The sequence below is a fragment of the Lactuca saligna genome, chromosome 3 (genome assembly GCF_052625555.1).
Source record: "Lactuca saligna cultivar CGN05327 chromosome 3, ASM5262555v1, whole genome shotgun sequence".
Lineage (NCBI taxonomy): Eukaryota > Viridiplantae > Streptophyta > Magnoliopsida > Asterales > Asteraceae > Lactuca > Lactuca saligna.
Genome location: NC_136419.1, coordinates 124,702,766 through 124,718,131, shown reverse-complemented (window position 1 = coordinate 124,718,131; position 15,366 = coordinate 124,702,766).

Genomic DNA, 15,366 nt, shown 5'->3' with positions numbered 1-15,366 from the left:
ACCTTGTTTTGTGATCCTCGGCATCCCAGTCACAAAACCTGAAGGGCACACTCGAGATTGAAACATGCCATTGAACAGTTCAATGAATCTCAAAAGATCTAGGAGTTTCAAAACCAATTAAAACCTAATAATACATTTCGTTTATCTTGGTGGAAATTGGTGAATCGTCATTCACCTACCTTCAAATTGTTTTATAGCTTGGATTACGGCATACCTCTTCTAAGTTATAAAATAGTTTGTTGGGTCCTAGCCTTAATATTTTCATATTGGGTGTCATATTAAGGACTCAAAGATCAACTATCTTGAATATCTCCCATAACATGTCTGGATTAGACATTTATGATCTTCCCAAATCTCTTGAAACAAGCTTTCCTAAATGAAGATGATGTCCCATGGATATCATACTTCTCTCTCCTCTTCCAATTATTCTCCCTAACCCACAAGTTCTTGAAAAATTTAAGGTCACTCGAACCCTATTGGCAAGACAAGGTCTAGGTGTGATCACATCTTGGAGATGTAGTCACATATTGACAAGTCGGGAGAGTTGGGTGTCAATGTCTTTAGAAAGTTGGTGGTTCAATCACTTTCTAAGTCACATAGTGAGTTCCTTTGGGACACCTATGAAATAGACTATGACAAGACCCTTAATGATCTTATCTATTGTTAAGATCAACTTCCTGAAACTTTATGGACATTGACAATGGTGACACTGGAAATACAGAAAAAGCATTCTCTTCCCAATGGAAAGGGATCGGCCATAGTCAACTCGGTTGAACAAATGGTAAAGAGAAAAGCTAAGTCTGTGATAGTCCCGTGTACCATTATCAAAGGGTCCATATGTTTATATTGCCAAAGGAAGGGTCATTAGTTGCGAAGCTGCCAAGTTTACCTAAGGATGTTAAAGTCAATAAGATTGACTCTACTTCAGGTAAAGTCCACTAATCTAACTCTGTTAAGTTTCTATTCTGAGATTCCGGATACATGATGTGACTGGGTCACATGGTAATGTTTTAAGAATCAAAGAAAAGTAAAGGAACTTAAATGAAAGAATATGCTGAATCTGATCGCATAGATGGATTTCTATCGCGTAGTTTGAAGATCGGATTCTTGAGCTACTTCTTAGGAGTTATGAGATATTGCTAAGGAATAGACAACAACAAGTTTTCGTATGGATTGTAAGGATAAGTTTTTCCGCATAGTTTTAAAATAAAAAGAAAAATTTTGATTTTATTTATTTTTTAAAATATCCTTACAATGACATTTGAGGAAAAATTGTTGCTTATATGATTCCATTAATAGCAAGAGTGGAAATATGAAATTGATTCTTTCATTTGTGGTAATGTCTAAATTTATCAAATAAAGGAAAGATTCTCATCACCCAAGTCTCAATTGGACCGGAACTTGGAATCATGCGAGTTGTATAACATGATGAATGAGAACTTTCAAGTATTGGAAAATTAAGACTAATTACTTATTCACATGGATGTGTGAGTCAAGTAATGGACTAAGGGATCGAGTACATAGTCATGTGCACTGATTAAGTCCACCACAAAAGATATAAGGCTATTCGTCATATTTTACTAGAGTTCAGTAAATATGATTATACTTACAAGCTTAAGTGTAACTCTGAGACATTGGAAAAGGTTCCAATGCATAGCAGAGCGGATAAGAAGAATCAAATTAGGCAGAAGGATAAAAGTTTCTCAAATCTGAAAAGATGGGAGAGTACTTTAGTATCAGTTTTGTGAGCATCTTAATGATTAAGAAACCATATCAAAATTAGTTCTCTAAGGAAGTCTTAGTGCATTCTTATGACTAAGAAGAAGGGATCTTGAATTGTTGAAATGGTTAAATCAAGAAGATGAGTCATACTTCGTTCCAATACAAGTCTTAGAGTCGTACTCCAAGATTGTAATTTGAGTGATATGTCTTAAAGAAGGTTTAAAAACACTTATCAAATGTAAGAGTAAAAGTTTTCTACTCTTGTACATTTGAAATTGGTAAGTTGTGATGTTTTGGATAAAACAAAGACCAACTAAGGCCAATTGTGTGAAGTGTTTGTCTTGATTAGAATCCGCACTATCTCTTGGATGTTTGACAAGGGAGTCTTATAGGTCAAGAGGACAGTGGGAGTCTTAAAGGTCTTGAAATTCTCAAGAACTAATCAAGAATGAAACCTAAAGTTCTTCACTAGCACACGACTTAAGGTTTATAACCTATCGTGTTGACATATTCTGTGCCCATTCAAGTTAAAGTTGGCTTTGCATATGAGTTCTTAGAGTTCTCAAATGTGTTGCACAACAACTTGGAAGCAATGGTAGGCCCTTGAGCTGCCAGGTGGCAAGAAATTAAGATTGAATTCAATCCATATGGTTTTGGATTTGTCATTATCCGTGTCTTGTGATTATGGCTTTGACAAATTCATATGGGTAGGAACTCATACACCAATAAATCTAAGTGTCATAAGGTTTCTCTCCGATTCATGAAAATGATGGTGAGGAAACACTTTCACTAAGTAGATTTTAGCTAGATAGCAATTGTGATGTTTGCATTCTCAAAGTCGTTAGTGGAGCGTGTGTGGTTTACCGGCACACTAACTTGGACTTGTGAGAAATGGCAAAGGTCAAAACGATCAAGACTATGATTACGGCATCCATTTTTCATAGTTCTTAAAATTGTTTTGACACACCCATGAGCTATCTAAGGGAAGGTGTATGTTTTTGATAAAGTTTTATCAAAACAATCTAGTATCAGAAATCTGAACTTTGGTAAGAAAGTCAATAAAGTATTGATTTCTAGAAGTCCAGTGATTTCTGAGTACATGTCAAAGCTAGTGGGAGCATAAGTGTTATGCTAATAATCATCATGTTAGTGGGAGCATGATAATTACGATAAGTATTGCAAGCTAGCAATGTTAATTATAGAAAACAAAAGGTTTCAATTGGGAAAAAGTTGTTTTGCTATAATTAAGGGAGAGGAAATTATACTTCATCTCAAATCTATAAGCTTAGATTGTGAGGTTTTAATCATTTAGTCAAGGATATATATGAATTTCATGTTGGAATGGCTCAACATAAGGAAATTCTGTATATGGGTCCATTATTTGCATTCTTAAATTCGATTATGATTACGGCATCCCTTTTCATAATCTAAATTATGAGAACTTGGCAAATTGAAATGGAAATGTTATAGCAAAAGACTGGTTTAGTCTTTATGTGAGACATCATGAATCGTGTCCCATATGCTTCGGATATAGGATCGATTACATGTGCTATATTCATCGTTTCTAAAAATTTCCAAATGCCTGGGGAATTAAGAAGGGAAAAGGTTTAGAACTGGATATGACTAAAAAGGATTAAACAATTGTCGAGGACAATCTAAGGTTTACCAAAGACTGGTTTCTCAAGGACAATTGGAAGTATAGTGATAATTCTGGAAGGACCATATTGACATAATCTGTAAGGAGGCAACTCTTGTTCAGAAGTGATAGTCAAAATGAATTCGGAAATGTTTCAAAGTTAGAATTTTCAATCTGTGTAAGATTAAGGAAACTTAATGCAAGAAGGATGGTTCCAAGGACTTGATCTCCTTTGGAATGCTCTGTAATGATTGTTGTTAAGTCTTTCTGACTTTGTGCATAATCATTACAAGAGGATCGATGCATATAAGTTTAGAATCTAACAGATTTCAGTAAATGACATGAATTTGGAATTCTTGCATTTGCAGTAAGGATTTGGGAGTGTGAAAAGAGATCCATTGAAGTTATGTTCATTTGATCTAGTTCACAAAATAAAGATCATAGACAAACATAGTATGCATACTTGGTGTATGGCATGACTAGTGTTTAGAAAACATAGTGTACATGCTTGGAGCATGGGACAACTATTGTTTTAAATCCAAGAATAATGTTGATAGCTGAAACAACATACAATGAATAATGTGTAATCATATGGTGATAAATAAAAGGTGTTTTATTTATATTCATAAGTTCTGAGACCATATTGGATTCAATTATTATTGTGTTTCACTATGCATGTTTTGACTTCCCGAATAAACTAGGTTATTCTTCCGGAATGACTAAGTTATTCAAACCATCCACAGTCGGTCATATGTTGGAAGTAGATATGAATTAAGACTGTCATGGGTTGGCTTGTAGAGATCTAAGGTGTTGGACAAATGGCTACAACACTCATGAGTGCTCATAAGTTCTGAGTATTGGTTCAACCCGCGCTCATTGGAATTACTTCATGGATTTTATCACGAGTGATCATGAGACGATAATATCTTATATACTTCAAACCTAGAGATATGAGTTGTTACTATGAGTTGGTTGTACATTGATTGCACGAAACTGCATTTGGTAACTCGGTGCTATAAAACGTGTCTTTGTGTATGATTCAACAAGTAGTAGAACAAGCCATATAAGTCGAAGTTTATCCATTCCTTTTACCTTCGGGATAAGAGCGATATCTGTGGGCCCCTCGATGATTTGATGATGACAAATGGAAGTGCTCGGCCGGGCCAGGACTGATTTGATTTGTTCAATTGGTCAGTCGTCATAAATCGGAAATCGGGAAGCAACTAATGGACAGAGAGAATGATTATAATCCATGCCTCAGTCCATATGATATCTAGAATGGAGGAATATATGATCCCTTATCTAATGGACAAGTCATTGACCAGATCAGAGTTCATCTACAAGGTCAGAGTTCGACAGAAGCTTTTGAGAGCTACGATTGCTAGTTGGTTCCTGAAGTCATACGCAATAATAGTTTTAGACTTATCCAAGTGGGAGACTGTTGGATTAATGTCTAAGTCCATAACTATAATTGGTAAGACTTGACCCGACCCGGCATGGTTCATTTGGGTTGCATGGCATCATGCACTTGGATAGACTATAATGAGAGAAATAAGACACTTACGGTTATTAATATATTATAAGTTCTAGTATATTAATAATAAGAATAATGAGATTATTTAATTAGTATTGATCAAGAATTAATCTAGAATTAATTAAGTGATCAAAAGAAGACTAATTAGATATATGGGTTGATTGTGTAAATCATTCATTCTTATATATGTGGGCTTGTGATCCAAGATTCCTTATGTTGGACTAAGTCCATGGGGTGACCCATGGATACTCCATGGAGGTTAAAATCCATGGAGCATAAGGAATGGGTAAAGTCATGAGTTACATGGTGTAACCCTAATAGCCACCATATAAAAGAAACCCATGGCTCAAGAAATCGGTACTAACACTATATGTGTATGTATGAGGGCTAGACGATTTCATGAAGTGTTCTAATTTCTCTCTAAGTTATTCCAAGTGCTTATGGTGTTGTGTGAACCATTTGAGGTGTCACACTTGGGGCACTAGGCACTCAAGCTTCATGAAGACAAGCACTATCAAAGAGGTATGTATTCTATCTTGTTATATCCATTATTTTGTATGCTAGATTAGGATAATACCTTGGATGTTCATATTTGCATGTATAATAGAGAAAACATAGATCCAAGGTATTTAGGGTTGCATGTACACTTAGGAGTGTTAGAATGCTCATAACCCAACATTAACATGGTCGTTCCACCATGTCAGGGACTTTCCTTCAATGGTGCATGCGGCGTACTTGACTTTACTCGCCGCAGGGCATGAATAGATTTCGAAGACTGATTCAGTCTTCTCGAACCATTGCGAGAGAGCAATGACTCCACCGGTACCATGAAAGGACTTCGGCTTGCAGTTGGTGAAATCCTTGTAAGAGCACTCTCTCGAGCGCACATGGGTTTCAACCAGGATTGATTCCACAGGGGTTCCACCTCTGCTGGTATCAGAAGAGTGATATTGAGCCATGGCAGTTGCCACTGCTGCAGCTATGGCAGCATTCAGGGCTACAGTATCGATGACCGGAGGCGGAGGAGGTGGTGGTGCAGGATTATTCCTGGGAGATTTGCGAGGAGGCATCTTTCAGCTATAAGTTTATAAAGATAAGAAAATGGTAAGAATCAATTTGTAAGCAACGTGAGAGTGACACATGGACTAACTAACCATAGCCCAATAGTTGAATGAGTGTTTGAAATCACAATAAGAAATATTAGTAGGAAAGCACAAGTGCATAGATTTTTCCCACATATGAGATAGATTTCAATAATACTGGTATTACTGATGTAATAAGTTCAAGGAAAATCGACTTAACAGTAGGTCTACATCATACCATATAGAAAAGTTTGACAGTTCTTAGATTCCTAATTAGAGTACTGAAAGTTAGGAATATTTTACAGATAAGTGCTACTTAGAGCACAGATGTTAAAGGCTAATCCTTAACCCAAAAGATAATGATGTACTAGGCATCATCTAACGGCGATGAGTATTCCTCGGGAGAACCCTGAGGTCTCTCATTTGACGGACCACCTCTTGAAGGTGTCGCTCATGAGCCCTTTGACGATCTCGGAGTTCCATGACTTCTGCTTGAGAGGCAACCAGATGTTGTTGTAGGGTTTCATTGGTTCTCCGGGTCCGTTCCATGTCTTCTTCAAGACGGCGGATGCGGACTGTGCTGACACCTGAGTTGGCATGAATCTCCATGACCCGGTCGATGGCTGCTCGACCTTGCTCGACACTACGAGCTATTCTGCAGATAATGACAGGCAGAGCTCGGTCAGCAGAGCCACCATCGCTGACGTTGTAAAAGCTTCGGTCCCCAAAGTATGGTAAGGGTTGACCCTGTTCATCACTCCAGCGATTCAAGTTGTTTGCCCACAAGGGAGTAGGACCTGGAAAAGCTGGTCGAGGGTTGTTGTTAGGGGCTTGACCTACTGGAGGTAGGTTGTTGACTTCGGGCTCAGAGTCTGATCCATTAGAAAAGCCTTCAGCTTGATGATCATCCAACGGAATTTGGTGCTCATCATCAGACTCTGCATCGAGCCATCCTGCGTTGCCTTCATTTGGAAACTACGGGTCGCCGTGTTGGAATCCAACCATTTAGATCTACGCGAGATGAGAGGTATAAGAACATTGTATACGTGTAACTAGTATTACAATATACACCTATAGTATTTAAAGTTTAAGTTCCACAGATCTCTTTGTGGTATTGTTGGTAAGTTTTTAGACTTGTTAACACATCACAACCATTTTAGGGCATATGCTAATCACTCCTCGGACCAGCATAGTTGATCAGGCTATGCCATTCCAAGGACTGACCCTACATCCCCTAGCTTACCTGTGATATTTAACAATCGTAATACTTTTGTTCTTGTCGTTGTGACACGGGTTTTAGTATGAATGCAGACTAGTATACTTAATTAACTATTTTGGTATTTAAAGTATAGACTTTTGGTCAGAGTGTTTTAATCCCAAATGGGTTTATAGTTTAGTATATCTTTTATGGGTTGATATACTTGCTTCACTATAAACAATGCCCTGATACCAATCTGTCACACCCCAAAACCAAGAACGGCGGAAACGTTCTGGGGCGGAGGACATCATGTAAAGTATCACAACACAGTAAATGTAAATAAGCAAACAACATCATCCATTGCATTAAATATATAATTTTAATACAAGCGTGTTCTTTACAGTTTTAGACACCAAAAATATAATGCGAATCAAAATAATATGATGAGTCTTGAAATGCGCTTCATCTTCTCAAAAGCTGGCATCGGTACCTGTCTACTGATGACCTGAGAATACAAGTTATTTTCAAAGAGTTTGTCAGCATTAAGCTGGTGAGTTCATAAGTATTTTAGTTTCGATGTTCGTTATCAAAACGTTTGAACCTGTCGTAAGTATAAGTTGTAAACTGTATGTAAATGTTTGTAAAAGTTTGAATCTCTTAGAAAAACCTATATTTTCTATTAAAGTAGCCTTCTACCAAGGCTTAATTGTTTTGTATGCTTGTTTGTTGTAAAAGTATGTAATTTCCCAAGTGTAACTATCATTTAGCAAAATATAGTTTGTACATTAAAGTTAAAGTGAGGTTATCAGTAAAATGTAATGGGTAAATCATTGTAGTACTGTAGTTTTGTTTTATAGGAACTACTGCTGTACTAACTACCTTAAATTGGGTTTATATTAAGGTATCATGTGATAAATTGCACCATACTATCGACTGGTAACAACGATAAAGTATAGTCGAAAAATAAGGTATGACGTTTGGCACCCACAGACCTGTCGGTCCCGCTGTAGATAGCAGCGAGGTGTAGGATAGTCAATCCAGTATAGATCTATACGCAAACTCAACGCTCTCCCTCCAAGAGAATTTTGGCTACAACTCGGGCCATGACATTTAAGGCATGCTCCGATACAGTGGATCACAATTGTTAACGTGTTCATGTATATGTAACGTTTCAAGTTCTAGTATAGTTGTATATGTCCTGTTTCTAGTATAGTTGTATATGTTCTGTTTCTTGTATAGTTGAATATGTACTGTTTGTAGTATAGTCGTATATGTTCTGCTTCTAGTATAGTTTTATGTTCTGTATTACCCCGATGGTAACTAGCTATTGATGTATTGATAAGTATGAATATGGAAGTACTTTTATGTCTATACATGTATATATGATATATAACTAATATTGAAACGACCCTCGGATGGTCACCCGAAATCCCACCAGACCACATCTCAGTGCGCGAAAAGGAAATAGGGCGGATGGCCTTCCTAAGCCCTTTAAACATTACTTATATATCTATACATATATGGGCATGCAATTTATAAGTAGTAAAACAAAGTTTAAATAAAAGCATTTGATAAGTAAAAGAGTTTGTAAAATATTTTGAAGTAAAATAGTTTCAACAGTGATAAAATCATTGGTTTCCTAGTTATTAATCACATGTGATTAATGCAATCACATGTGATCGAAGCAATAACTATAAGTATTTAACTTGTATTCCCCCCCCCCATAAAGTATTTAAACATTTAAAATAATTTCAAAGGTTGATTTAAGGGGGTATGAACTCACTTGGAAGTCTGAAGATTGCGAGATCGAAAACCGCGCAGAGTTTCGTCTCGGGAAACGGATTTTTCTCGGGATTCTCAAGAATCTCGGGAGTAAAATCGACCCTCGGGACTTGAGCAAAAAGACCAGAGCTTCGGGTTTGAACGGGCACGAAAATCGAGGCAAGATCGTGAGAGAAAGAGAGAAAATGAGTAAAATTTTCGGAAGCCTTCGCATCCCTTTTATAGGGGTGTTGAAAGGCCCACGTACGCGGGGCGTACTCCCGTACGCGGTGCGTACGGGACGTCACTGCTGACCGCATCCTCGACTGCAGCGTGTTTCGGACGGGACAGGGGGTAGGCTCGCATAGGGGCGACGTGGACGATCCAAGGCCGTGGGCTCGAGTACGTGGGGCGTACGAGGGTACGCGACGCGTACCTCGGCCCTAGGCTGACTCCTCTTCGGATATTACCAACATTTTTTATTTAAATTTAATTATAATTTATTAAATAAACTTCAAAAAATCATATCTTCTTCATACGAACTCCAGTTTCGACGTTCTTTATATCCCCGCGAAGGTGAGACTACGATCTACAACTTTCATTTAGATTCTGTTTGCAAATTCCGAAATTATTTTTATTATTTATTTATTAAAATGACGTGATTATGGAATTTCTTTAAAAATTCATAACTTCTTTATCTGACGTCGGTTTTTGCCAGACTTTTTACCGCTGAACAACCATTGTCGAGACCTTCGATTCTAGTTTAGGTCGTTCCGGCCAAAAGTCGCTCGATCTCTGATTCGAGTTTTCAGTTGACTGATCCTATGCCGAATTTGGAAAAATCTTAACTTTAATATAGGAAGTCGGATTTGGGCGTTCTTTTTACGTACGATCATGGTTTGATGACATTTAAACATAGAAGAAATTTAAATAGGAACTTTTTGGACTTTTTAATATCGAAGTTAATTTTATTAACTCAAAAGTGGTTACAATACTTGACTTTTTAGGTCATTACAAAGAGTTGAAATATCGGGTTGTCGCATTATTGTGGATATGTTTAGCAAGGCGAGGCTTGATATTGTCGGCTCGAGTGGGTGGTTTATCTTGTCTTCAGGATTGAAGTGAGTTTTCTCACTATACTAATGGGTCGAAGGCACCAATGCCAGCCCATTCGTTTGTGTTATATATCCTTTTCTATGGTATGTTAATACGCTATAACAATCTGTTATATTGATAGATATGTAAGATTACCTGTATTGTTGGTTATTGATTATTTGTTGCATATGTTGACATATTGGTGATTGGGTTGAAAAGGGAGGCCAACACACTTTGGAAATTTGGGTTGAGGTGATACTTCTTGGTGCAGTAGAACAATAAACTCGAGATGGTTGGGTTGAGGCAATATGCCAACAAACCCTACATGGTTGGGTTAAGTGAATAATCCAACAAACCCTACATGTATTTATTGTATGTGTTAATATATTGGTGTGTAGAATAATTTGAGGAACTCACTAAGACTTGGGTTATAGTTGTGGATTTCAATGTTTCAAGTAATCGGAGGAACATGAAGGCTTGATGGTATACATCATCCTATAGATTTTATGGTTTGAGAGATGTTATGGTACTCTGATTTGGTATGGCAAACGATTTTTGATTAATATATGGTGTTTAGGAAAATGACTTTGAAAATCAAAAAATTTATCATGGTTTTTAAGATGTCACGTGTTGGTATCAGAGCCCCTAATTTGAGAGAATTGGATAAACACTTGTTTGCTTCCAGACTCAATATATGGATTTGTAAACTAGTTTTCATAATTAACTTTAAAATAACTAAAAGAGAGAATGAGATGTGTACAATTAGCCAGAGCTCAAGGAAAGTTATTCCCCAAGATACCCACACTTGTTGTATGTGTATTAGTGATATGTTAAAAATGCATGCTAGAATTTAGAATACGGATATGCTTGTTGGATTAGGTGTCTAAGCCCATAACTATAATTGATATGTACTTGATACGAGAGTAGCATGGTCCATTTCAGTTCCATATCACCAGGACAATTTGAGAGGATGGACATTTGAGAAGAGGTTATTTGTGATTTATCAATATATTATAAGTTCTAATATATTAATATGAAATCATATGATTTAATTAGTATTGATCAAGAATTAATTTGGAATTAACTCAGTGATCAAAAGAAAGTAATTAAATTAATGGGGCCTAATTGATGGACTAAGTTTATGGAAGAATCCATAAAGAGTTAGCCCACTTGAATCATGGATCATGGATAATAAGCCAAAGAGTATGGATTTGGGTTTACCCATGAATATTGGATTCCTAATATATATATATATATATATATATATATATATATATATATATATATATATATATATATATATATATATATATATATATATATATTTGACCCCATAGTTAAAATCGGTGATCCTAGGAATCCTGGAGTTCCCATAACCGATATTGAGTGCAAGAAACTCTGTCAAAAGTCATCATTTGTCCTAGGTGTATTGTGATTCTATTTTAGGCATTCATACTACTGGTGCTAAGTTCTTAATGGTCAAATACATCAAGTTCTACAAGCTACATAAAGAGGTAAACTCGTAACTTGTATGTTTATGTTGTTTATGTCAATTGTATGCTAGTTGTAGGCTTAATGCTTTGGAAACAATATTTTATATATACTTATAGAAAACATATATCCAAGGCATTTAGGGTTGTATGTACACCATAGGATGTTGTAGTATACAAAACCCAGTAATGGTATTAGAGCCATGTTTGGTTTTCTATTATATTTGATGCATAGCTAATTGTTCAAACTGTAAAAACTGAAAAACTGGTCCCTGGACAGGGGAATCGAAGAGTCAATATATGAACTCGCTGAGTTCTTGAAGAAACTCATCCAACTCGACAAGTCAATTATCAGACTCGACGAGTTGGATAGCCTGTCAACAGATTTTCGTGGTTTTTGGCAAGAATTGGCTTGGGATCATTACCACAAGCTGTTTTGAATCCATAAATATGTTTTTTATGATATGATAGTGATCATCCTAATAGAATTAAAATATAATTGTCAAAGTTTCAAGTGCATAGTTAGTTTATTAGATATGCTAATTTGTATGGAAATTGTTGATATAGATTACCTTGGCTTATGTTTTTAATTAAATCAATAGAAAGTTCATATGATGATTGTTATTAGTCAAAGTTTTATCTGAAACGTTCTTGATATGAGTTTTGTAACTTGTTCTCAAGTTATATGAATAGTCTCATTTATTATAACGAAGAAGTTATGATCATTCTATGTTTTCCGACAAAAACCGGCAATACGAAGTTGCGTAAAAATGCAAAGTTTCAATAAAACACTTTCCAACCTTACGTGTCTAAATGAAAGTCGTAGATATCGTTAAACTACAAACATGCAAAAAAAGAACGCTCAAATCGGACATCATATGAATAAGTTATGAATTTTTAAAGAAATTCCTTAATCACGTCATTTTAATAAATAAATAATAAAAATAATTCCGGAATTTGCCAACGGAATCTAAATGAAAGTTGTAGATTGTAGTCTCACCTTCACGGGGATATAAAGAACGTCAAAAACGGAGTTCGTATGAAGGAGATATGATTTTCCGAAGTTTGATAAATAATTTATATATAATTTTTATTAAAACTTCGGTATTATCCGAAGGGGAGTCAGCGTCCTCATCCAAGGTACGTGCTGCGTACCCCTGTACGCCCTGCGTACCCGAGGAACTTGGCCTCAAACCGTCCACGTCGCCCTATGCGAGGCATCCGACCCGCCCGTCCGACCCGCCGTCCCATCCGACCCGACTGCCTGAGCCGTCCCATCCGAGGCCGAGGCAGTCGAGGCTTCGGTCACGCATGACGTACGCGTACGCGCTGCGTACGAGCGTACGCCCCACGTACGAGGCCTCTCAGGCCCCCCTATAAATAGCATGCGAGGGTTCCTGGGAAAATGCCCCATTCTCTCTCCTTTTTCTTGCGTTTACCTCGTTTTCCGTGCTCGCACTACCCCGAAGCCCTGGTCATTTTGTGCAAGTCCCGAAGGTCGATTTTACTCCCGAGGAATCCCAAGATTTCCGAGAAAAATCCATTTCCCGAGACGAAACTCTGCCCGGTTTTCCATCTTGCTATCTTCAAGCTTTCAAGTGAGTTCATACCCCTTTCAAACACACTTTAAATACATTTAAATGCTTTTATACTCTTTTAGAGGGGGAATACAAGTAAACATACGGTTATTATCGTGTATTTTATAAAGTTTCACTTCACTTGTTTTATCGAATAAATCACTTGGAACTTATTTCTATTATGGAAAACTCTTGTCATACTTTGTGTGCATTAGACTTATACAAAGTATATAATGATTTCAAAGTACCTTTCATTGTTAAGTCGTTTATACATTCTAAAAACTTATGATTTTGCTTGTCAAACATTGTGAAAAAGGATAAACTTTGCATACAAAACTATCACTTTAATACAGGCTTAGTTGAGAATCCATGAGACGTGTATATCTTCAAAAGTTACTTTTCTTTATTAGAAAGTAATGCTGCAAGTCCTGTCTATAACCAGAGTCTCCCGTTCGGAGAACGTGTCAAATGTGTATAGATCTATACGGGAAGTCATGATCCCGCGCCCTGACTGTTAGCTACAGTCCGTCTTTTGGGGTGACAGTTGTCATAACGCTGCGACGCTTGAAGAACGTCGTTATAGGCATATTATGTTTAGTATGGTTATAAAACTCATCGGATATACAATTATTATGGTATTATGCTTTTATGAACGAGTAGCTATTAAAGCTATTCTTCATCTAACAAATGCGATCTTCGTATAGCTTTATTATATAAAACTATGACACAACTTTTGAACGTCGGTTTCTTGCAAAGTTTTGGTCTTAGAGACTGTCATTTATGTTAGGAAAATAAGGGATTTTCCTGGTGCAACTATTTACAACTTATAACACGAACATTCATATGCATTTCATACTTTTATAAGAAAATAAGGGTTTTTCTTGGGAAAACACAACAACTCGTGTCTCAACCATTAGGGAAAATATGGGATTTTCTGGATTTAATACATTCACTTTCAACAAAACAAATCACAACTCTTTACATTTGAAATGCTGCGTTTTCTGGAAAATATACACCCATTTTGGATTGGCATCCAATTTTTCTAAACTACTTATGAACTCACCAACTTAATTGTTGACACTTTTTCTTTGAAATAACTTGTATTCTCAGGGAATCGCTAAGCAGGTTTGGGAATCAACTTTTGGGATTAACGCGCTGGCGTTAATTACTTCTTTTGAATGATGTTTATGCATTTATCTTTTGAACATGTAATGAATACAATTATGTAAACATCTTGGAAACTTTAATATATATGGTGGTGTGTACTTTCCTTTCTATGAACTGTTATGATACTGAATATGACGTCCTCCGCCCCCGAACGTTTCCGCCGTTCTGGTTTGGGGGTGTGACATTTATAAATTTCAAAATCATGAATTTCCATAAGTTATAAAAAATTAAGAGTCTCATTTTTTAATATTTTAAAGTCTTCCATAAATTATCCTCAAGTTATGGAACATGAAGAGTCTTTCATTAAAACCACTTTAAACTCATAAGTTATGGAAACCAAAAGTTTATTAATAGTTCAAAACTTGCCCTCAAGTTTTGGAATTTGTAAAGTCCCCCTCATGAATACTTTAATTCCAAACCTTAGAATTTTAAAAGTTAAAATTCAACCCTTATACTATTATAATATATATATATATATATATATATATATATATATATATATGAGTGTAAGTCAGTCTTACTATTAGTAGGCCTTATTCACGAAGCCAGTCTATAAGGGGGGTATAAGGTTACTGCCTATAAAATGGCAGTTTTATGGGTGTCCCCTCTCACCCACCACTTCCTTGACTGGTGGAGGGTCATTAGCCGAACAGGTAAGATAGGATACTAATTCTCCCTCATTAAAAGTATAATGAAAAATATAAAGTAACTAAACTTTTATTAAATTCTCAATCTTAGTTACTTTAGGAAAAATGTAAATTTGGTGCTAACCCATAAAATTGCACTTTGCACCTTGTTAAGTCATTAGTGGAGCATATATGGTTAAGCGGCACGCTAATCTGCAACTCATAGATCGATGGAGCGTGTGTGGTTAACCAGCACAATGATAAGGTGATTTGTAACAATGGATGTATCAAGCTAATTTGCATGGTTATTCACACCTTGTTTGTGATCTTCAACATCCCAATCGCAAACTTGAGTGGTACAATCGAGATTTAAACATGCCATTGAAAAGTTTAATGAACCTCAAAGGATCTAGGAATTTCAATCTGATTAAAAATTAATAATCAATTTCGTTTTTCATGGTGGAAATTGGTAAATCGT